This window comes from Anser anser (genome assembly GCF_964211835.1).
Source record: "Anser anser genome assembly, chromosome: 4".
NCBI classification, from domain to species: Eukaryota; Metazoa; Chordata; class Aves; order Anseriformes; family Anatidae; genus Anser; species Anser anser.
In genome coordinates this window covers 61,547,977-61,573,450 of record NC_139724.1, presented here as the reverse complement: position 1 = coordinate 61,573,450, position 25,474 = coordinate 61,547,977, and the positions used below count along the sequence as shown (strand labels likewise).

The window sequence follows — 25,474 nt, the reverse complement described above, 5'->3', positions numbered from 1 at the left end:
GTCTTCTATTAAAAGAAATATTCCTTTTTTATATAAACATAGCAAGTATTTTCATATTTAGGTTAGTTTATTTGTTTAAATAGCTCATATATACAGATGAATGATTTGAAAGGAAATATGAATGCATGAGTGACGGGATATGGTTGCTGAATGATGTCTGTGGGGACTGCTTAGTGTTGATAAATAACTAAGGAATTTGTCTATCAACATTTTGCATAAATGTCAGTCATAGAACTTGTGGTTGGGCTAAAGCAGCCCTGAATGACAATGTATTTCTCATTTACATCACAGCTTTAAAGGGTAAGAATAGGGAAATAGAGAACTTATCTCAGAATAGCATATGTTTTTTGAATGTGGGTGTCCTCCAGCAGAGTATTCTCTGATTGCACCCTGTGAGACTTTGCAGAATGCAAATAAAACCCAGACCAAGTCATGTCTTTAGTAGGTTAGCAAAGCAATATGAATGTGTTCCATGCTTAAAATATTACATTTCAAAGACTCCTCTACATTAATTCCAATATCAGATTAGTCAAGTCTACAGGCTCTTTAAAACAAGACTGTCATTTCACATGTGAGAAGTGGAAGGATAAGAAAGCTAGACAGCATATGTACTATTAACCTTTTTTTAATGCTTACACTTATTCAGACAATTAACAAATCATGTGTAAGAATGTGAAATTCCCACAGAGCTGGAACAGCAACAAAAAATAAATACTAAAGGGATGGAACAGATACTTTGACAGACTATGTTTCTCCTTGTATTTATATAAAAATAGATCATTTCATATTACAGAAATCTGAATCAGCTCACCCAAAAAGCACATAGTGTAGCTCTGAAGGAAATACACAAAATGTTATCCTCCCAGCATGATGAACCCACTCTGGGTAAGCTCTGTCTCCGAAGTAGTTAAGAGACTGCATACAATGTTCACAAACAGGCCCTGTGAGCTGATAAAGCACAGCTATTATTTCAGATTAGGAGAGCCTAGAGAATTTCTTTAGTATTCAACTTTTCCCTAATAAGTCATCTTAAAATAGCCTGAGATTGGTATGCATAATAGCTATCACAACATCTTCGTACCACCAAACAATCTCTTTGCTTTTAAGATCCCTGGTAAGTGATATACGTGGGCTTATCTCTGCTCTCTTTGAACCTGCTGTAAAGCAGGGATAACTCGAGGTTACTCTTGGTTTACACAAATATGAATGAGAGCAGAACCAGGACCCAAGGTCTTACAAGAATTGTCTACAAGACCTCAAAGCAGCAAGATGCAACATCGAAGACACTGGCCGCTACTGGGCCTGAAAAGTGTCAATAGGCTAGGCTAGAATTCCTTCTGCTAATTTTCCATAATAAAAATGATTTTAAACTCCAAATGCCCCAAGACTCATCTTTTCTAGGTGAACTCCAGCACTTGCAAAGTACAGAAAATCAACTTTCTGTGACAGTCTGAATCTAATACTCTTGCAGCTGTATAAAACTGTGCAAACTGCAAAAATAGATTATGATAAATTTTGTTAGCTTAGATGTTACTTTGGTTTCATTTATGTGTGCCCAAATCCCAATAAAAAATGTTAAATTAATGGTATCTTGCATGGTATCTCCTTAAACAAAGACGGAATATAACAGCAGAGAAGGTGGAGGAAAACTAAATGCTACTAGAAATGGTAGCGATCTTCTACTACAAGGCGTCTTACCTGTTGAGACAACCTGTTGAGACAACCTCTACCTAGTTCCCTTCTTAATGTGGAGTAGGATGAGCTTTGCTTTACTGACTTCAGTAGAACTTCAGGGAACTCCGACACCTATGCAGTCAGGAAATTTAGGGGGAAGGGTTCCTGGAAAAAAAAAAAATAATCATATACTAATTTTTTTGTGGACACCTTAAAAATGTTTTTATTTTTCATGCAAATCTTCAAGCATGAATTAAGCCTTCAGAACCTTATTTGTATTAAATGCAGAGTTACAGTGGGATTGATAGAGACAATAGCACTCATAATGGGGATCTGGATACACTGCCTCAATAGAGAGGGAAAAAAAAAATGATGCTTGGTTACTTTTACCAGAACTTCTATGAGCCAATATAATAATCCTCAGCATCTCTAAACCACCATTGTCCCGCTGATTGTGTTGGAACTATTGAAACACTGATATTTACGGAAAGGTTTTCCTTTCATATGCATTAATTGAACAAAGACCCTGGATGAGATAAAGTGTCCAGTAATAATAATGACTCATTTTTCTGTCATCCATTCTTAACTTAAAATCAAACATCTAAAAAAGTTCTACGTGCACAAACATATATACTTTCATTTGGAGTGCACATTTTAGTCTGTGTAAATAGTTTGCAGAGTAATCTGAGGTATTAGGGAACAAAGAAAAAATACAGATTTAGTCAATTACAATGGCAAGGAGAATAGTTCCTTAGGGTTAGACCAAAAAAAAAAAAAAAAAGAAGTTCCATCTGGCTTCAATACTATGGACAATAGCTTTAGGAAGTGTGCATAGGAATAAGCATTCACTGAGACTGAAGAGTTTACTGATGCACTTTTTAAGAATAATTAACGCTCTTCTTACTGTATGTTTTAAAATCTTATTAATTTTAGTCAATTCAGATAAGCCCTGAGTCTGAAAATACTGCAAGCACTTCACTTACTCTGTTCTCTACTTGACACTGTTAACATACTCAGTACTTTTCTACAGGCCTGTCTCTCCTGAAACTCAAACAAACATTAAAGATCAAACAGGAAACCCGTGGAAAAGAGATTTACAACTCTTTATAACTAAGTTTATTTTCAAGTTTGTTACATTTTTAAATACTGGGTCCTTCAATTGCAGCCAAAATGATCTCTTAAAAAAATGCCAAAGCAAATCTCTGGGGAGTACAGCTTCTGAAATTCTGAAAGTTCAGTTTAAAGGCAACTCCCTGATATCTGTGGTAGATTATGTATATATATATATATGTACACATATATATACACATATATAAACACATATATATACATATACACAAATACATATTATGCTATTGCATTTCATATGCACTTTCTTTCTTTCCCATTCCTTATGCATACATCACTATCAGTTTGATTCTAGATGCATCCTCCACCCTTATCTGATTAAGAATTCATACCATCTCAGGGGAAAATTGGTAATGGAAGGTATTATAAATTTCTTTAACGATTCCACCAATGATTAAACATGTCAGATAAGGTACCTTGCTTATAAATAGACTACCATGGTAATTTTATTTGCCTATATTCAGTTATTAAAAAATATATAATTGGGTTTTCTTTCTTCTTTTTTTCCTAATATCCCTCCCTAAATACTGTACATTGTACAAACTTGTATTAACTTTAGTTCATATCCATTTTGGTTTTGGAAAAAGTGACATTGAACTAAGAAAAATTGGAGATTTTTTTTAAATGTTCTTTGATGATTCATTCTGAATAATTTTTTTTTTTTCATAAAGCCTGCATCTAAACTAATGGTTTTCTCCTTTTCCCATTGAAATCAGCTGGAAAATACTTTCAATTTCCATATGAGAATGCCCAGCACTTGAGCTTTGTCTTCCTGCTCCCTCAGAAGTCATCCCTATGAAGTGTCTTGGGCTGAACTGCCTCAACTGTGTCCCCACTTCAAAACCACAGAGTGGTATTGGAGCCCTCCAGTTGCATTTGCAGTTCAGCAGAAATTAGGCTTCTCTGTGAAGACAGCTTTCCTACAAATTGCATGACATACCTCATATGGCCTTTAACATCAGCAGTGTGTGTAGCTTATCTGCACCACATGCTACTCATGACCCCATGTAAGGACCAGTGAAGAAAAGGAGCTGAGCTCCCCCGCAGGCCTACACAGCACCACAACAGCAACAATAGTTATTAATATTAATATACCGGTTAAATATATAGGGGCACTCATTTAAGTTATTACTATTTAAAATTTTATATTAAGATAAATTATCACCTTCAAACATCCCTTTACCTGATCCATGTCTTCTCCCATCAGTGAGTTCCTAAGCTACAGGTAGTCTGTGATGTAGTATCCTATATCACAGTCCGAACTGGGTGTAGCTGTCAAGGTGTTGGCAGCATGGGGGCTACAGTGGTCACCTCTGTGAAAAGACAACAATGGGAATCCCAAGGTCAGGAAAGGACCTCTGTAGCCAATAGAGAGGACCACAGTGGAGTGCATACCCACACTGTGGACCCTATATGGAGAACCCCACCCCAGAGCAGGTGGATATATCCTGAAGGAAATGCAGCCTGTGGAAAGCCCAGAATGGAGAAGAGGGAAAACATGAGGATGAAGAAGCTGCAGAGAAGAACCAATATGTAGTGACCATACTCCTCACCGCTCTTGAATGCTTGGGTAGCAGGTAGAGAAAACAGAAGTGAGAGAGAGAGAAATGGAGCCCGGGAGAGTGGGGAGGAAAGTTGTTTTAATTTTTGTTTTCATTTCACACTACTTAAATACATTTTTAGAAGCAATAAATTTCAAATTAATTTTTCCCAAGTCAAGTCCATTTTGCCTGCAATAAGAAATGGTAAGCAACCTCCTTGCTTTTATGAGCTTTCTCAACCTATTTTCCTATGAGCTTTCCCAACTTATTTTCTCCACCACCACAATAAGGAGGAGGAGTAAGTGAGTGTTTGTTTGGCAAACTTAACCCACCACAGAGCCCCAAGACTTAATTTAACTTTGTCCAGCCTCCTTGGGTAGAAGGAATTGGGGCAATCCAAAGTGACTTTGTTTGTTTGTTTGCTTGTTTGTTTGTTTTTATTAGTCTTCTGGTGACTTTCTAAGAAAGATTCTAATCATGCCATCAGATGAGGTTGGTAGGCAATCTTCATTTAATCTATATGTCTATGACAGCAATGCTAGTGACTGCAGGTGCATATAGGACTTTGCTTAGGATTCAGAATGTTTCCAAGTGTATTCTGCAAGGACCAGCATAGACAGACTGCCAGAGCTGGCCTTGGAGATGGATCAAAGAAGACTTGGAGAGATGCTGATGCCAAGAGAGGAATCTGGGGAGTATAAAGACAAAAAGCAAAGCAACTACCATTTTATTCTCTGAACTTTTCTGAAAGCTGTCTGAAGCAACATTTTCTTTATTTCATTTTAGCTGCCAAGAACAAATCCATGATTTTTTTGGCTCTCCTATATTAAGGACTATCTGACCATGATGACTGGACAAATGTGGTAAGGTAAAGGTCTTTCAGGAGAGAGAATTGCTGGCTTGTAGTCAGAAATATGTATTTTTCCCAACAAACCAAACTATACAGGAAAAGGAGGTGGGAAGAAATAAAAGTGAAAACAGCTCAGTTGTGAGACAGATTATACCTGGAACTAACCCCAGCAAACTCCCAGGAAATAAGAGTATTTTATGTGATGCTATTTCTGGGGGATTTTTTGACCCATTTGGCTTGCAAATGTGTTACTGAGACAATGCTAATTCAAAAGCTGCCTAAGATGAAATGTGACCTAGCTCACTATGAGTGATGCAGTGACAAATACATCTGTGGAGCTTCTGTTAGAGATGCTTTCCCTTTCTATCTGGCTAATCTCTGAAAGGATGACAGAGTGCCTGTGGCAAAGATAAACTTCCGGGTACGCTTACCTGTTGTTTGGGGATATTATTAGTAAACCACTCCAGAGGTGAATAAATGTTTCATTAGGCTCATTAGATACACTTCTGACAGGGATACCAAACATTGTCATACAACTGTGACTGTAAGTACAGAGTCATTCCCAATGTAAAGACAGTACCAAGCTTATCAAACTGCATCTTGGCCAGCTTCCCAGAAGGTTTCTGACAGCTCAGACTGAGTCTCTGAGAAGTCTACTTTACTAGGATTAGTAATGGAATATGAGTGAACTGACAAAAATGGCTGAAATCAGGCTAGGCCTGCAGGGAAGCCAGGAACAGTGAGAGGAGATGTGATTCAGTCAAAAGCTTGTTGAGCCATAAAGATATTAAGGTCCTGGGTTACCTGCTCAAAGTGGTCCTGCTTGAGCAGAGGGCTTAAGCAAGATCCCAGAGGTGCCTTCCAACCGCAACCATTCCATGAGTCAGTGATTCTGTGAAACAAGTGTCTTGTCTAGTCTGCAAAAAATAATAACCATACCAAGTTAGGATGACTGAGATTGCTTTGAACTATGTTTCTAACATAAGTCACAGTCCAGGCCAGTTGGGAACAGCAAAGCTCTCAGCGCTGCATGTAAACATGAAGACCATCTAGCTTCTTTCACAGGCACCCCATTTCAAACTGAATGAAAAACTACGAAGTTGTAAAGCCTGTTAGGATGGACTGAAAATGTGTGGCAGCAGAGGGACCCTCTAAATCAATGTCAATGAATTATTTATTAGTCCTCTCCTTTATCAGTGTTCCTCTATGCCTTTGGATGCTGGATAAAGCAGAGCTGTTACCTTTTTCAAAGTGATGCTGGTGACAGGGCTCATCCATGTAAACAAGTGGGAGCAGGGAGCAAGGTCAGGTAGGTAACAACTGTTATCATTTATGCAAGAGGTTAGAGTCAAACATGACAAAAGCTGCTAATAACGTTGGACAGAAAGACATACTGTGGTTGACTGCTTTCATCTTAGACAAGTAGTTGCTAAACAGATTTTGTTCACGTGACAACTCTGCTGGAGCTTTTTATGAATTTGGAGTAGGGGTCCTGAGCAGCGTGCCCTGAACAGCACAGCATGCTGAGGGCTAAAAGGAGGACAGATCTAGTGGCTATGCCAATCCTTCTAGACTATTCTCCACTTGTCATTGCAGTGGTAACATAAAACCTGGCAGACATGTACCCGCTTTGCAGGAGGGTGATAAATTGTCCTGGAGGAGTGGGGGGTGGACATGTAAGAATTAGTGCATTGTTGGCATTATAGAGTTTCTGAAGAGGTTCCTGGGTAATGAAGGTAAGATGGTGACAGGAAATGGAGGTGGAGGCTGTGCTGGGATCGTCTAACAGAAGCCCTGGTAGATTCCAGGCACATCAGACAGCAGGCACTGTGAAATGTAATTTTTGTATTGTTCACTTGTGTCACCAAGGGCTCCTCCAGGATTGGGTGCCTTTAGGGTTTCTTCCCTTCTTCCCTTCCTTGAAAATCTTTCCTAATCCTTGGGAAGAATGACACTATTGTAGCTTGACAGCGTGGATGGGGAAACCAATAGTAAAGAGGTGCCAAGAGTGCTCTCACAGCACCATGTAGGTACAGCCTCCCTTGTAGTCCAGGCCAAATTCTCCTGAAATCAGATGGAGTACTTCCAGCTATTTCAGATGTGAGACTTCAAGCACTAGTTTAGCCTTTGTTATTCAAGACAGCTAGGAAGTATTAAATTTGAACAGTTCAAATATATACATTATGCAGTCCTGACAGGATAGATGTTGCTGACAGAGGACTACCTGAAAGTAGATATAAGGACTTTGGGATCCTTTTTCTTGAAAATGAATCAGTAAGGGTCACAATAGTTGTATTTAAATGACTTAAAGAATGTGAGGGTTCATGAGCTCAGCCATAGATCTGGTATATGTCTGCCTACAGAATGCTGCCAAATGAACATGAAGTGGAAAGAGGAACTTTATGACTTCCTTTTTTTATGGATTCTCATGCCACATTGGAAATCTTACCTACCCCAGGCCTGCCCTGCAGAAAATTTTCCCATGCATTTCTTGTTAGTTTCTTTAAATATATTAAATAGCTTTGTATTTCCTTATTGAAAAACAGATTGATTTTTCTGATGCATGTGTTGACATCACCCAAAATATTCAGCCCTTGAATTCATACTGAGCTCATATCAATCCCCAAGACCCTTAGAATGACAGTGTAATGCACTTTTAACTTTTTTCTTCAATTATCTTCTGGCTATATCAATTACTTTTTCATGCATTTTCATTACTTTTCAGGTGCTAGAGCATAAGTCCACCTATTTACATATGAGAAATATTCTATACCAGCTGATAACGGTGTGCCCTTAGGATATATTTGTATATCAAAGTCAATACCAGAGGCATGCTTATTTGCTTTTGGCAAGCACTATTTTAAAAATATTTTGACATTATTTAATTTAATTAGGCTAATAGAAGAGAGTGTCCTATGATCAATAGAAAGATGCTTTGATCTTAATCACTGATCCATTTTTCATAAATATGCAGATTTTTCAGCAGTAGAAATAATAATGGATAAGTGTGGGGTTGTGTGTCAAAAAGGGATTAAAATTGTTTCACATTCCTTAGAAGCAAGGCAGAGGGGTTATAGTTATATCACACGCACCAAAAATAAATAAATAAATAAAAAGGGAAAAAAAAAGAAAAAGAGAAACTTTTAACATATTCTTGAAAAAGCAATAAAATATAATGTTCTATCTACTATTTGTTATGAAAATGTTATAGTGCCCAAAAACCTACAGTAATAAATTAACTAGTTAGTTAATTAGTTGCCGTTACTAAGAAAACACATCAAAAGCCATAATGATACTGTAAAGGAGGTGAGCTTCAATACAGGTAATATAGTTACAGTGGAGGGTTTAGACCAAGCTGAAGGGTTTCGATCCAAGGAATCAACCTACAGGAACAAAACAAGCAATGGAAGTGAATTCCACACCAAATTTGTGTGAGGTCTGTTTTATGTTGGAGATGACTGGAGGAGATGTTTACATGCTGATGTACATACTTGGATGGATTTACCTGCACTCCTGCGTAGGAGAAGAGTCTTGGTGGCTGACATGCCAGAGGAAATAATGAGGAGTGGGCCTTGGGTTTTTTAGACAGACACCATGCTCAGACAGGCTATGAAGTTAACAGAAAAGCTTACTCCAATGCTGATTAATATCTGAACTGAAATATTTTCATATGGGTTTGAAATGGTATGTATGGCAACCAGACGGAAGAAATTTTTGCTGAAAGAATACTGAGGCAGTCAAATTCTGAAAATGCGCAAAGGATGACACTGCAACTTAAACTTTCAAGTACTGACACTACTGCCTCTTGCTTAGTGGCTGGCCATTAGCTTGATGTTCTGTCTCGTTACAGAGGAAAACACAAAACAAGAAGTGCCTGTAATCTCTTAATCTCACCAGCAGAATCCAGCTCTTGGATTTTTTACTAATCACTTGACATTTTTTCTGAATCTCTGTTTCCACTGGTGACTAGCCCTCTTATTACCATCACAGACCACCTTCTCTCTCTGCTTTTCTCAGTTACATATGACATTCCCAAACCTTGCTTGTTTTTTTAATGTTTCCCTCTCTCACTTCAGTTCTGATGACTTCTTTACCATTCATCTTCTTTTCCCGCCCTGAAAACTATAATCAAAAAATACAATTTATAGAAAGAGGTTAATACTATCAGTGCCATGGTTTTGGCATAATCCCAGACATTTTGTCATTTTTATCCCTTTGCCTTACCCTCATTTTAATTACCTTTTAATATATATGTGTATTTTAGGAATTTGTATAATGTTTGACCTGAAAATGACATTTAAACAATAGTGAATACAATGTGAAAATACAACATTGCAGACTACTCACATCAATTTATTTTTTCCTTTTTTTTTTTTTTTTTTTAATTTGGAAAAGGAGTAGAGAAGGTTTTGTATAAAGAAAAATCAGAGCCCAACTTTTCAGCTTTTGTCACAGAATCCAAAGCTGGAAAATAACTTTGTTGTTATCCAGTCTGAAATCAACTTGAACGCTTGACAAGAGCTGGAAGATTTTTATTATTTTTTTTTAATTAATTACTGTTCTAACTGTATGTTTTTAGAAGGAAAAGCTTCAATCTGTTTTTTGTTTTTTTTTTTAAAGTGTGACTGAGATGCACATACATAAACTGTTCCAATTGTTAATTACTCTCACTGCTATTAATTTTTTTTCTAGTATAAACTTGTCTATTTTAAATTATTAGGCATAGTATTTTGTTATGCGTTTTTCTGATAAAGAACACTCTAATCAAATTCTTTTTCCCATTATATAGTTTTACATTGTTATCAGCCCACCTCATAAACTTATCCCATACCCTTTCCTCCTCATATTTTCCTTGTAAACCTCCTCATTTTTCCTTTATCATTTTAGCTGCCCATATTAATATACATGCTCTTAAATAAATGATTTGATTTTTCAATATCTTTCAGAAGTCAGTAGAAGGTATGGAGACGGGTCCTTTGAAGATCAGGCCAGACATAGTGGCTAAATTTGGTCTAATGAATTTAACTTGATTCACTCGTTTTGGATACGTAAGTTCTAGCTATGTATTACACCTTCAGAGAGCCAGATTCTCTTGTGTTTTCACCTGATTTGTATGGAGATAATAAAGACTATTAAAAAACAAACAAACAAAAACACTTTGCCCTTGATCTAATCTCATTATAATGTCCATATTTAATACACAAGGACTCATCTTGTCTGTTTCACTGGTCTTGCTAAATGACTTCCAGTATTTCTAATGAGAAAATAACAGATCATATATTACTTCTACAAAATAGAAGGGAAATGCTTTTTTTTTTTTTTTTTTTTACCCTAGGGTTGCCATTTCACTCTGAACTTGTACAAAATGCAACTTTCTAGTTCTAACCATAGCAGTGGCTTCTGTGTCTGCTTTGTTGATTTTGTTGCTTCATTGATCAAAGATAAATACATAACTCTCAAGCGGTAGGCCAAGGATTAGGCCAAGGTTATTTTCTTTTTCTGACATTTTATATTTAGAAGGCAGTCCTTGCATCATCACAGTTATCCTGAAATAATAATAAAAAAATAATAATAATAAACAAAAAATTGAAAAAAGTAGAAAAAAATTCTCAGTTAGTCTGGAGAGCTCCTAAAGTTTGAGATGAATATAAAACCACTCACATTTATAATGGTAGACATTAATCTATTTATTATCCATGCAGTACTTAAAACTTTATAATAAACATCTAGCAAAGTTATTGGTATAAGTGAAGCTAGAGAAAGAAATGAGATACAGACATAGCAACAAAATCAAGAGCTAATTATGGAGTAATCACAACATCTTACTAATAGATTATGGAGGAATGAATGTTAATGATCTCTTATACATCATTACAATTGTTTTTATGGAGTACTTCTCATTGAGTAGGTTATTAATGTAGTCAAGGCAAATGGCCCCAATATAATCTCTTGCTACATATACATATTCAAAAGAGGAATGGCTGTATATAAGATTATGTGGTCAGATTGCTTTGTTACATTGACTTCAGATGACAAAATACTGCCTCAGAGACTGTTAAAAATCAACATCACTGACTGCTCTGATTTAGACTGGGGAGGTTGTTTCAAGGGCCCCTGGAATCCAGGAAGGCAAAAGTAACTCACAGCAATTTCTGTCCCTGACCCTGAAATTGTGAGTCCAAGAGAGACTGACCTGACTCAGGGATGGTAACCTTGTTGTAAAGTCTTCAAGCTCATGGGATGGCAATTCATGGCTGCTGAAGATCATAGAATCATAGAATGACTTGGATTGGAAGGAATCTTAAAGATCATCTAGTACCAACCCCCCCTGCCATGGACAGGGACACCTCCCACTAAACCAGGTTGCCCAGGGCCTCGTCCAACCTGGCCTTGAAAACCTCCAGGGATGGGGCATCCACAACTTCTCTGGGCAACCTGTTCCAGTGCCTCACCACCCTCTGAGTAAAGAATTTCCTCCTAATTTCTAATCTAAATCTCCCCTCTTTTAGTTTAAAGCCATTCGCCCCTGTGATCTCAGTGAATGTTGTGTAGGCGATTCACTTGAAATCTCAGTGAATGATGTGTAGGAGAACCACTGGTTCAGAAATACCTTTGTGTCTTTTTTCCCTTGTGCAAGATCTTCTTTTACACTGATATTTACATTGATACATAGATATCTTCCTTTTTTTTTAATGATTTTAGGGATAAAATCCTTTTAAAACCTGCCTTCAACATAAAGGGCAGTGAAAAACGTTCTGGAATGCAAGTCTTATTCACACCTCCCATAGCTCTTTTTATTTAAAGCCTGAGAGTGTTTAGTTGTCTCATTTCTATTGTTAATGTAGAAATGCTCAGAAGAATGATCTGTGGAAAGATACTAAAGTTTCTCTGACACATTTTAGTGCCACCGTAAGGTCACTTTAGTAATGAACATCATAAAGATTTTCTGTTTATTGTTGGGGTTTAAGTCTTGCAAGAATTTCTTACTTCCATGTATTGTACAGCATTAACAACTCACAGTTCTTTAATTTTGTATATTTATGTGCAAGTTTCTAGAAGTAAGAGAGCTGATGAGAAATATGCACTCATATTTTCTAGTCTTCCTCAATTTGACTAGCCCAAATCAATCATAGCAGAGATTCTTGTTGTCTTCAAACTGGTTCTTTAAATCTTAAGCAATTTAAGTCATTATTGAACAACAGTTCTACTAAATTATTCAAAGCGTGATTTGACAATAGCTTGTCAAAAATGCTAGAGAAGTAGAATGGGAGCAGGAGGCAAAATTTACATAGCCATTTTACCCCCAAAGAAAGTTTTAAATACTAATTCTCTGTTCCTAAACCAAAATAAGCTTCAAGAAATCACATATCATTTTACAAAATTAAGTGCAATATATCACAAATGAAAACTAAGATAAAGCAAGGTGTTTGCCATGTCCAACATTGTTCAGAAAAGACTAATTTCATACTGTACCTTCTACATATATATGAAACCAGAATATACTTCACCTGAGGAATGGAGACTGAATTCTTGCATGAATACTTTATCTCTGATGCAGGTGTTTCTAGAAGTCAGCCATGGTTATGTAAGACATTCAGATAATTTTAATTCAAAAAGGTGATTAAGACCAAGAAGTTTAGTAAATTTAATAAATGATATAAAGATACCTATATTCATACCTCCAATTCATGTATCTTATATGAAATGGTATACAGAAACAACTATTTCTGTTTCAACAAATGCTAGATATCTTTCACGGTAGGGCTACTTCCTATCATATGAATGTCACCATATTACAATTTTCTGTCAGTTTGTTGAGTTTACTATCTCTTGTTTTAGGCTTAAACTGGCCGATGAAAGGACTGTCTAGATTATACAACTATTTCATTCCCTGTACCATGGAATTAGATCTGTAGCATACTGTCTATACAAATAAGTACAAATAAATTATGCATCAAAGAGTATTTCACAGGTTATCTCTAAATTGAAGCAAATTTAAAAATGTTTGATAAAGAGATTATAAAATGAGATTATTTTTCATTGCTCTCTTACTAGCATTTGGTTAAGTTTTTCTTTGTATTCAGTTGAATCAGTTTGTCTTCTTCCAATATATGTATAAAATAACCCTTTCTTTATGGGCTTCCATCTTTCTTTTAGGTAGTCATCCAGTATCTTTCTGATAAACTTAACAAGGATTTACCCTTTTCTTTCTCTTTGTTTTGTCCATGCTGTTATAATTGCAAGCAAATTTATGAGAGAAAAGAGGTAGGATAAAGAAAATGAAAACCCTTGAAATACACAAATGTGTTCTATCAGAATAATAATGGATGCATCACTCTCTCCTAGGCTTTATTTTCAAATATAAGCATGCATTTCAATATTGAAGCAGAGATTAAATTCCATTTTTATTCTTTCCAATTCTATTTTCTTCTGTCTTTAAAAGTGTAAAAAATAATAATAATAAATCTTTTAACAGATTTCAGAAGCTCCTCACAATAGATTGATGAAATAATGGCATCTATCTAGAACATATTTGATGTGGGCACAAAGGTCATTGGTCTTATAATACCAGTGAAATATATTGTGACGTCACATATGTTATACCATCCACGTACTAAATAGACTGAGAAACTAATTCAATGAATTAGGATTCTGAAGAAATTACTATTGAAGTTTTTGTGATAATTGCATTGGCACTCTGGCCAGCACCAACCAAATTCATCGCATTTTCTCAATCTTTTCCCTGTGTGCCAGGGCTCCCAATTTCACTTTTACTAATCCCTCAGCTCTTTTTTTGCCTATCCTTGCTAGAAGCTTGTTTTCCCTCTATTAGATGTCCTTCTCTCTGCCAGTTTCCATCTGTCACTTTTTCTCTCAGATCCTTATTCTGTCAATGAATGCATCAAACTAATGCCTAAGCCATTATGCTTTACTTATCCACACACATCTTATACAGATGTGGATTCCTTACACTCCTCCCCTTTTCCCTGTGACTCCATTCTTTGTTTCCCTTTGCCATCTTTCTCTCACTCTTCTCTCCTGGAAATGAATAATTCAGATATTGAAGATCTGTAGAGTGTTTGGGATAATGAATTGCAATAGCAGGTAAAATGCTGTTACACAACTGGACATTTACAATTAACAATTGATTAGTTGACAATTATGTGGGTAAGTGAAACAGATGGCTGTGCTAATCATGTGCAAGAGCTGCATAAGTTCTTCTTTTCTCATCCATTTCTGTTTACACCAAAATTGACTAGATTTTCTCCCCACTGTCTAGAGCATCCCCTGCAGCTTTAAAATTGATTTGCTCGTTTACAAAATACACCACATTACTTCAAGATAAAAAGAGAAATAATATCAAGCTGAGTGTAGAGCCTCACTTTGCTGTATCAAACTGTACAGGTAATAAAACTTTGGGTGAAAAGCCATATAGAATTATTTTGATAACTTTCTGCCCAATGACTTGAGAAGAGTTTGGCAGACTCTTCATCTCAAATCAATAAGCATTGCATGTGTCCTTATGAAGGATTAAACTGATGTATGTAGCAACCCCAGCATCTGTCCCTGCCTCTGTTGAAGTTGGTGGAGAAACTTCTGCCATCTTCTGGAGAAGCAGACAGAAGCCCTTAATTTTACCCATTTTAATTATTATTAGTCATGGTTCTGTATTGATTAACCTGTCTCTAAGAAAGGAGGGAGAGAACAAAGTACAGAGAGAACTGTTTTAAATGGAAAGTTTCTGATCCTAGATTCTGAAATGTGCACACAATGTTGGCCAATTCTTGCAAATGACTTGTTCTAAGTAGTTGCAATGAAGTAAAAAATCACAGCCTAAATATTTTTAAGAACACACAGTTAATTTAATTTAATTTAATTATACCCAAACCATATAGGCATCACACTTGGAAAAAATAAAATAAACTAAAAATAATAATAATAAAAAGCATTTATCTGACCACCAGTGCTGTGTTAACATTATTCAAACAGTTTATACCTAAAAAAGTGTTTTAATATTGTCTGATTTTGTAACGATGTTGCTGTGCTGGTTGAATGACTGAGCCAAACCAGTAACTTTGTAATACTGCATGAAAAGTCAGATTGGCTTCTTTAGTTCTTTTCTGTTGTGAAGCTAGCAAGAAAGGTAGGTGATGAAAAAATTCCTTTGAAGAATAATGGAAGAAGGAATTCACTGTGTTAGATTACTCAAGTCCATATTCTTTTTTCAAATTATTTCTAGTAACAAGGGGTCCTCATCAAGACTAAGAAACAACAGCATGCAACATCCACTTTTCTTTTAAAATCAGCTTTTATAGAAAAAAAAAATACAATAAAGCAAATGCTCTTTGTGTCTACTTAATGACCTATAACTCAAAAAGCCGATGAAACTACTATGCTGAAAACTTTTTTCAGAAAGATTTTTTTCCAGAATTGATAATGACATTTTATATATGATTTTCTTCAACACTTTAAAAACCCGAGTTTTTAAAGTTTAGTGTAAAAGTGATTACATGACTTCTTTTGTTGTTGCTGCTGCTAGAATAGAATAGAATAGAATAGAATAGAATAGAATAGAATAGAATAGAATAGAATAGAATAGAATAGAATAGAATAGAATAGAATAGAAAGATGTCTCTCTGTAATGAAGAAAAAAACAACAACACATAAAGTACTTCAATAATGCCCTAACATTTAATTAGAATGTTTTTATAGAATCATAGAATGGTTTGGTTTGGAAGGGACCTTAAAGATCACCTAGTTCCAACCCCTCTGCCATGGGCAGGGACACCTCCCACCAGACCAGGTTGCTGAAAACCCTATCCTGATTTGAAAGGGACCCACAAGGATCATCAAGTCCAAATCCTGGGTAAACACAGGACCACCCCAAAATCAAGTCATTTGTCTGAGAGTATTGTTCAAATGCTTCTTGAACTCCAACAGGCTGTGATCACTTCGCTGGGGAGTCTGCCCCCAGTGCCTGACCACCCTCTCGGTGATGAACGTTTTCCTAACATTCAGCCTGAACACACATCCTCTTCACATAAACTTCCTTCTCAAATTCAATTTGTAGATGTATCAAATACTGGAAGGACAGTTGAAATTCATGGAGCTATGCAAATTTATGCCAGCTGAGGAACTGGCTTTAATCCCCCTGTACCTCAGTTTATCTGAAAGTAAAATACATCTTTTCACACACCAGTTACGTCTGCTAAGTGACAACAGTGTATATATCCAGCACATCGTTTACAAAATCCAAGTGCTTAAAATTGAGGAAATGAAATGTTAAAGATGTCATAAATCTTAGTGTTCACAAAGGGTCTGAACCAGCTTTTACTGAAGTCCACGAGTCTTTCCACCTATTTAAGTCAGAGCTGGACTGGGTCCATAATAAACAATTATTTTGCTACAAGTATGGCCAGGTATGCCACTAAAGGATGCTGATCTGTGAATGTGAATGGCCTAATGTGGCTGTGGCAGTAGCAATAGTGTGTCATGTTCTAGACGTTAAGTGCAAATAAAAAATCTATGGAGACCTCAGGAAAAACTGATGCAGTGAAAAAGTACCGTTTCCCAAATGTCAGTATTAGTTGTTTTTTTCTTTTCTAATTTACAGCTTTTCACCACTTAGATCAAAGAATCTGAAACACAAGAGGAAAAGGCTGGTTCTTGTTTCTTCTCCTTCACCTAGAATCTTTATTGTATAAGGTAAGAATTGTCTTATCACTTTTCACTACCTGTGCGACCTATGTACTTCATAACCCTTCAAGGAAGTAAGGCTCTTTTTCAAATATTTTTTTAATAAATACACAACTACACAGTAAAAAAAAAAAAAAAAAAAAAAAAAAGTAGCTTAATATGTACAAAAGTTGTTCATCCTCCTAATTTCTTGAATATTAACTTCATGCATTAAAGCCATGGATCCATAGCATTCTTGTGCTTTTTATGAAAGCTTTATATGAGGCTTTCTTATTCAGTACTAGCAATAATGAAGTATATGTACAGTCTACACAGCTTGCCAGCACACACTAAGTTTGAGCATCTTACACCAACTAATCATTTTAAACTTTTTCAGAATCCTTTCATCCTTATTCATTCCATTACATGGCAAACTCCCATTAACAACACAATTAAGGAAAAAAAGGATTTGAAGGACTCTGAGCTCATCTCCTCTGAGGGAGAATAATTACTTCGTATTTATTTTTTCTTCAGGATTGCTTTGTAAGATGTCATTGATCTTTCTAAATTCAAATAGTAAAGACATGTTTAAAAAGGAGTGCAAATATGCAAGCAGAACCCAATTTCATAGTTGAAAGTTTGCTCTGTATATGCAGACTGGATTACTGGTGGCACAAAGCTCTTGAATGAAAAGAAGCAACGGGAGAAGCATCCATAGAAACACCATTAAAATGCAGCTGGTCCAAATCTGTGGACCTGTCAGAAAGTAGATCAAAGAAACTTTTATCCAACATTGACAAAATTAGTCCACCATTACTCAAATTACACATACCTGGAGGCATTATTCTTTTACTACAATTTTGTGAAATATGATGGTGTGTATCAAACTCATGTTGCTAAAATATGTCTTTTCTTTCTTTCTTTCTTTCTTTCTTTCTTTCTTTCTTTCTTTCTTTCTTTCTGGTAAACTACTCTGGTTTAGTAGACTTTTAGTTTTCTCTTGGAAGACAAGCTAATGTTTAGGAAGGAAAACTGCAGAATACGATATTCTACAGAGGTGTTTGCATAATAGTATCATCAAATGATAACAGAAATGATATTTTACAGTAGCACCCCAAGTGGCTATACTTATCCAAATGACAGATGTTGCTTAAAGCTACGATCTTCAACACTAAAACAGGTAGATCCAGTAGAATAATACATACTAACCATTATAATATGCTGAAGAATTCTTATTTTTCTCATGCAAAAAAAAAACACTCGATTTAGATACAGCTTATAACACAGGAAATCCAGTCATTCCCCCAAGAAACAAAATAAATTCAGTCTCTGGAACTGTTTATAATCTGATTATAGCTTTGTTACAGCTAGAGAGACAAGAAGAAATGTGCTGCAACATGCACGTTTGTTATGTTCCCAAACTTCTTAACTGTCTCAATGTTAGACTCATCAGACTAGAACTGGCTCCTTAAATCCATACACAGTGCTATATGACACATTAAGCCTGATTCAGAGCGTGCTATGTTTTTCCTTATTTTACCTCAAACAATAATCTTGAAGCACTCATTGGACATAGAGCCAGACCTTGGTGCATTGGGTTGGCTTGTTTTTATCATGAATTTTAATGGTGAGAAAGTTGCATCTGTTCCTAGCCGCCTTTCAGCTGTTAGTCACTGCTGAGTAGCTTAAACTAGAGCCCAGAAACAGATGGGGAAGAGGAGTGTTCTTTTGATAATCAGGTATTGAACTCAACTGGGACACCAGTTTGTGGAGTTAATGGCAATGCTTCAGTGTGTTTGACCTCAATCTCAAACTCAACATCCAGTGAAGAGTATCTGAGATAGCTCTGGTTACTTGCACAGTCTTGTAGTTGAGCTAATAAGCCTCAATGGATATGGCAAGGTTTTGCATGGAGTTAGTCCTTTTGGAGCAATTTCTGTATATATGGAGACATTAATCTGCAATCCAGATAAATTATCCATACTGGTTTGTGACGTACACACCTGTGAGCGTCTAGGTACACTCATTTGCTTAAGTATGCATGAATAATAGGCAAGATTCTTTGCATTATTTATATACAAGCTTTCTGAATTTTTGACTGACAGATCTGACTTAATTTTTCAGATATTGTGATGGATGATACTCATTCTGCTTGTAAAATCTGATATGTTTAAAGAGAGCACCTGTGAAGCAAATAGGAAAGTTGCCTGTTCAATTTTTTGGATATTGTACTCTATAACACTCTGGAGGATAGAATGGAGGATAGAACCCCCTGAAAGGAAGACGGGGATTAATTCTCTGTTGAGAGCTAATGAGCATAGAATATTATTAGGGAGTACAGAAATTTGCAAAGCTCGGTATCATGCAAGCTGGCAAAATGAAACAGTGGGGAGTATATATTCACAAACTGAAAATAAAAACTTTTTCTAAGAGCCCAGAGAGGACTGGAGTTTATCACAACTTGGAAACCAATGAAAAGGTTTCTAGAATTATATATCTTCTGGAAAGGACAGAGTAAGTAAGGGAAACTTGGGTACAAATCCTTTTGTTTCTATTTTGTCTTACATAGCATTTTCTCTATTCTAAGTTCAATGTGCAAGCTATGTTCATATTAAGTCCAGCTTTACAGGTTTTTGTATATTTTTGTAAGAGAATGGTTTAGGTATTCTCTTCTGAAAGCACTGCTTAACTTGAATCCCTGCACAGCTGTGTCAGAAAGAGGGTATGCATACTGGTGAGAAGCCCTGAGGTCAGAACCTAACTTGACTACCGGCAAACAAATTTCCATTCCTCTGAAAACTAAGGCTAGGACCAAAACAAGCAAACAACAAAAAACAAAAACAAAAACGTCATCAGAAAAGATCTGAAAACTTCTTAAATAAATAGAATAGATTAATAAAGGATTGCAAGCTTCTAAGTAATTTGAAGGATATCTCTGGGCAGAGCTTTTAACCTAAATATATTTAAGCAGAGTTTTGAAACAGTAAATTATAACTTGAAGAAAAGACTAATTTCAGGTATGGTTTGTATTTTCTTCCTTCAGTCTTATTTTGTAACCCTTTCCCATTTTCAAATCAAGAATATACCCCAGTTGTCTTTCTGGAGCTGTACTACCCTTCTAAAGAAAATAATTTTTTCCTAATACCTCATCTGAATTTCCAAGGTTCAATATGTGAGTTTTTCCCATTGTTATAACAAACATTGTTACACATTACTATAATGAGTTTGGTTCCCTCATGTTAGTAACTGCCTTATAAGTAGTTCTAGACAGATACTAGGTCACCCATACCTTCTTTGCTAGGCTAAGTCCAGCTTCCCCAACCTCTCCGCAAATTCCCCTATGCGATCTAAGACTCTAACAATCTTTGTAGCCTTCTTCAGGCACTCTCCAGTTTACTGACATGCTCTGGAGCAAAAGACTGGGGACACACTGGGCTCATTTTTCCAGATGGAGCTTCACCAGTACCAAGTCTGGACTATAACTTTCCTCAATCTATTGGCCATGTACCTCTTAATATAGCCCTCCATGTCATTTGCCTCATTTGCAATGAGAGCACAGCCTTGTTTTATGATCCTCAATGTGGAGGCAACCTTAACCCCCAGGTCCTTTTGAGCAAGCTGCTTTTCGTCCAGTAGCTTCTCAAACATGCTGTGGTGGTTTCATCCTGATGGACAGCTAAACTCCACCACAACAGCTCTCTCACTTCTCCTTCCGAATGGACAAGGGAGAGAAAATACAATGGAAAAGGACTCAAGGGCTTCCCACTGACAGCCTCCATGTGGGTCTGTACCATAGAGTCCATTCTTCAGAAACAGACTGCTCCATCATGGCTCTACAACGGCTGCGGCCTCCTCCAGGCCACATCCACCTGCTCCACCTGGGGCTCCTCCTCCACGGGCTGCAGCGTGGAGATCTGCTCCGTGTGGGACCCATGGGCTGCAGGGGGACAGCCTGCTCCACCAGGGGCCTCTCCACAGGCCGCAGGGGAACTTCTGCAAGCCTGGAGCACCTCCTGCCCTCCTGCTGCACTGACCTTGGTGTCTGCAGGGCTGGTTCTCTCACATTTCCTCACTCCGCTCTCCCAGCTGCTGTTGTGCAGCAGATTTTTCTCCCTTTCTTCAATTTGCTCTCCCAGAGGCCCACCCAGTGTCACTCACTGACTTGGCTCTGTCCAGCAACAGGTCCCTTTTGGATCCGGCTGGAGGTGGCTCTTGTCTGACATGGAGCAGCTGCTGGGCTCTGCTCACAGAGGCCACCCCTGCAGCCCCCCTACTACCAAACTCTTGCCATGTAAACTTAATACATATGCACAGAATCATGGTTTTTTTTTCTGGGCTAGATGCAGGACTTCGAACATCTTTTTGAACTTAGGTTCAAATAGGTGCAGTCCTCAGATTTCTCAGGCTACCTCTGGATTTGAGGCTTATAGAGTTGTCATGTTAGCTGCTGTCCCAAATGAAAATCATTTGCAGGATTCATTCTGTGTGATCATCCAGTGAAAATGTTGAAAAAAATGGGACCAGTATTGATACTAAAGTACCCTGCTGACAGTCTATGTATATATTATTTTACTTGTCATAAGCATTACATTTGTGAAAACATTATTAATGGTTTGCCTTTGAGGATTTCAATCACATTTCTGTAGGCACACAATTATTACTTAGGGGATTTTCTAGCCAAAGATATTTTATTGTCTTCTTTTTTAGCTAATAATTAAGTCTTTCGCTCTACTATCACAACTTCTTTTTTAAAGCCTTCTTCACTCCCTGGCTTGAGTAATGTCTTAAATTGTCTCTGCTTTTTCTAGGACTCAGACAGCATTGGGATGGACAGCTTGAGCATCTGTGTTACTCACTGCTGCTCTGTTCTGTCTAAACTTAAATTACATCTTTGAGAATGGTTGGACATTTGGTCTGAGGGTCTCTTTCACAGGAGGATTTAAATGTATATTATGAATTTTAAAATGCCATTGTTTGGTTTAGTATTTATTAGAGCTTGTCGCTTCCCTGAAATACAGGTTAAATTTTCATGAAAAACAAGAATTTCACTTAATTGGTACCTCAGGGCAAATTGTGGCAGGCTGGAAAAGCCAAACCGATTCTTCATCCATCAATATTACCTGTGAAGGCTTGACACTTAGACAAGACCACCATCAGCTGTTTGCTCATTTGTAAAACAATGGACTTAGAATTTACATTATTAAGCTCCATTTCTCAGTAGTGTTGGTTCTTCTGCCCTTAAAAAGTACTTAAAATGAGTTCAGAACAATGTATTCACATATTGGGAATAATAAACTGATTCTTTAAATTCTCCTTTCAAGGTGCAATAACATTTCAATGCATGTCTGGATCTGTCCTGTGGCCTATTTCTAAAAATAAAATTTTGGACTAACTTCAAGCTTTTCTTCTCAAATGGTGTATTGTGTCGGCCTTTGTTTAAAGGGTTTGTATTTGAGTGGTATGTTATGTACGTGATTATAAAGTACTTTCAGAATGTTTAGATGGGAGTGATTACTTACCATACTTTTGGATAATTGGTCATGTTATCCATTACTGGCCTTTGCTGCAAGTTCACAATATAATAGCTTCTGGTACTTTTGCCTGATTGTTTTATACAAAATTATTTGATTCATCCTAGACATTTGTCTAGATGTTGGTGGCTTCAACTTTATCACATTTATATTTATATATGTGTTATTTCTATATACTATGTAAGCAGTGGAATTCCATTAGATTGACAGCTTTTTTGCTTGTTCTTTCCATGCAGCAGGGTTCACATTTGAATTGGGTAAACTAATTTTACCTAGACCATAAGAGATTTTTCCCCATTTTTTGGCAGTGATTTATCAATAAACTTTCTGTTAGATGATGAAAGGAGTCTTTAATCTACAACATGGCTTTTAGATCTAAAGAAATACAATTTTATTTTTTATTCATTTTATTATTTTCCTGTAGGGTTAGTGAGTTAGTGCCCTGACCTCAGGAAAACTCTTTTTTTTAAATATATATATTGTTTTCATTTGATTTTCTACTAATTTATCTTTTTTATTCTGAGCTAATTTTTAATTTCATGTCTTCAGAGGTTTACAGGAACAAGCACTCTTTACTATATTACTTGGGAAATTTTCCCTTTGTGACAAAATTACATTCTTCAAATGGTATACCATCTGCTTGCCTAACCCCAAATCTTTTTCTTTTACTTGGCACCTGTTTACTGTGTGGCAAAATCTTTCTTTGGTAATCAGTTCAGATTTGCAATAAAGTCCCCTGGACCAACGCTCTGTAAAAGTTGTATGCAGTCCAAACCATGCTTAACCATACTTATGGGCGTGCAATTGTATTGAAGAAACACAATGATATTTTCTAATTTTTTATTTATTTCTCTGGCTGGTGATCACAATAAGAAATTCTCTGTTTCACAAAGATCTACCACTTCTGCTTGTTGCCATGAGTAATATTCATCACTAAGGAAAAGTTTTGACCATAAAGAATGCAAATGGCTTTATACTGATTCTTTCTTCTTCTCAGAAACTTTTGTTTTGATATGCAGTCTGGTGTTAGATTAACAGGCAGAAAGAGACTTCAAGTTCCCCAGCTTGAGATAAGCTTTTAGGAATATAAGAATTCCTGAAAATTTAATATGGCTACCTCTTATTTACACTACAAGGAAAAGCAATGTATTTTCAATAAATCTGTTAGCATAAGGCATTGACTTTTGAACGAGTGTTTACACCTGGAGGGCATGACTTTTTCCTTGAGTGTACAACAGGATTTGTTTGGTTAAAATGTAGGTTTGTAATTTTATGCTTCATTGAAAAGTAATTCTTGTGAATATGCTCTCAGCACTTTTAGATCTCTTAAATCCTCTACCTATGAGGAAAAAAAAAAAAAAAAGAACAACAACAACAAACCTTAAATGCTATAACTGAGCAAGATCATGTACTTTAGTCTTTTAGAATACAATAGAAAATGAAAACTACGGATCAGACAATATTTCAGTATAAATGCATTGCAATGCATTGTACTTTCAAGGTCCTCCAAGTAGACCATAGACCACTTTTCAGAGGATCTCAGAAGAGAAGGCAAATAGCATCAGAATAAAACTCTACTCATTATGGTGTTTATGGCCTAGATTTGGATATATATATCTACTGATTACATTTATTTATTTATTTATTTATTTATTTTTAAAGTGGAATTTTAATTTGTTTGGGTATTAGAGGCAGCAAGTGGATGGACAAGAGGCCATGGATACAAATCTCCACTGGTACATTTCACAATCAGCCATTCAGTGACTTTGTGAAATCAGTCCTTTGTGGAACATGGGAAAATATGTCTTCCTTTTCAGTTTATTTTGCAAGGTCATGATCTGAGGTTAATTTGCTAAAAATTATATTTGATTTTCCAGAAAAAAAAAAAACTTGAAATTAAAAGAATTAAATGGAAATAAAATCTTTATTGAAAAAGTTGTGAAATTATAAACTAAAACACAATGTGTCAATTGCAGCTAGACAATAAAAATTAGAAGGCTTTAGTGTCTTTTCACCAAAGCAAAATGTGGGTTACCACGAATGACTTGAGGTTGTGTCCCAACATATAAATAAAGCAAGGATCTAGCTTTGTTTCACAACCAAAACATTTCTTATTCCTAGGAGACTGTATGCAGAGATTTAAGTACCTGCATAATTTAAAGGAGGAGCAGTAGTTCCATTGGCTCATGTTGGTCTACTTAATTAAAGTCACATCCAGGCATATTTATAAACTGAAACTTGTTCAAAGTCACAAATGTAAAACCTTCAACTTTATATCTTGCTGCTTTATTTCTTCTTCTCATATCAAAACATCTTGCTACTAATAATTAAAAAATTCACTACTAGATTTTTAATAAATTATTCCAAACAGATTTTCTTCACATATGCATGCCGATTTTAAATACAATGCATCTAACTTCAAAAAGGTAGGCTTTTAATTAAAAATTCTGTCTCAATTATTTAAGATTTTGTTGTTGCAGCTGATTATTTCCCTTGCCTCCTTGTTGTAACGTGCTCTAAAATAAGAATACTGTATAGAGCTTTCAGCTCCATAGAATAGAGCTCAAAACTACAGTAATGAGTGTTATTCTTTTTTGTGCAAAAGCAAATACCAGCCAAATCGTGAAAGCTTACACAATTTTAATATGCTCGTTGTCAATAAAATATTTTTATATTAGAATAAAACAATTTAAATTTATACAAGCACCATATATAATTTTAGATCTTTTCTTCAGTCAGGTTTAGCAGCTAATTAAGCTGGGCATCTTTTTTTAACTAAAGTAGTAGATTGTAATGTATTAATAAGACCACAAATATGGTAAACACACAGGTAAAGTGTATAGAGAAATGTGATTAAAATGTAGATGGTCTAAACCATCTTGGGTTGTATAAATAAAAAGAAAAAAATGAAATTAAATGAATGGAAAATATTATGAGTGACAAATTTCTGTACTGACCTTTATGACTTAACCAGCCAATTCTAAGCTACCAATATATGCATGTGTGTGTGTATGTATTTGCCTTAAATCAGTCAAAACAACTTTGTCTGAAGAAAGGTCCCCCTACTGTTTCTC

At 36.1% G+C, this 25,474-nt stretch overlaps 1 long non-coding RNA gene across 1 annotated transcript in view; it reads right to left on the bottom strand.

The window, feature by feature from the left end:
* LOC310898618 overlaps positions 1 to 25,474 on the bottom strand; it is a 60,749-nt gene that overhangs the window by 13,165 nt on the left and 22,110 nt on the right. Inside the window, exons 3-5 of the long non-coding RNA XR_014583497.1 lie at positions 5,998 to 6,110; positions 3,986 to 4,115; positions 1,699 to 1,839 (exon numbers count right to left, since the gene is read on the bottom strand). This is a non-coding gene — a long non-coding RNA (uncharacterized lncRNA). The remainder of the gene's footprint in view (positions 1 to 1,698; positions 1,840 to 3,985; positions 4,116 to 5,997; positions 6,111 to 25,474) is intronic.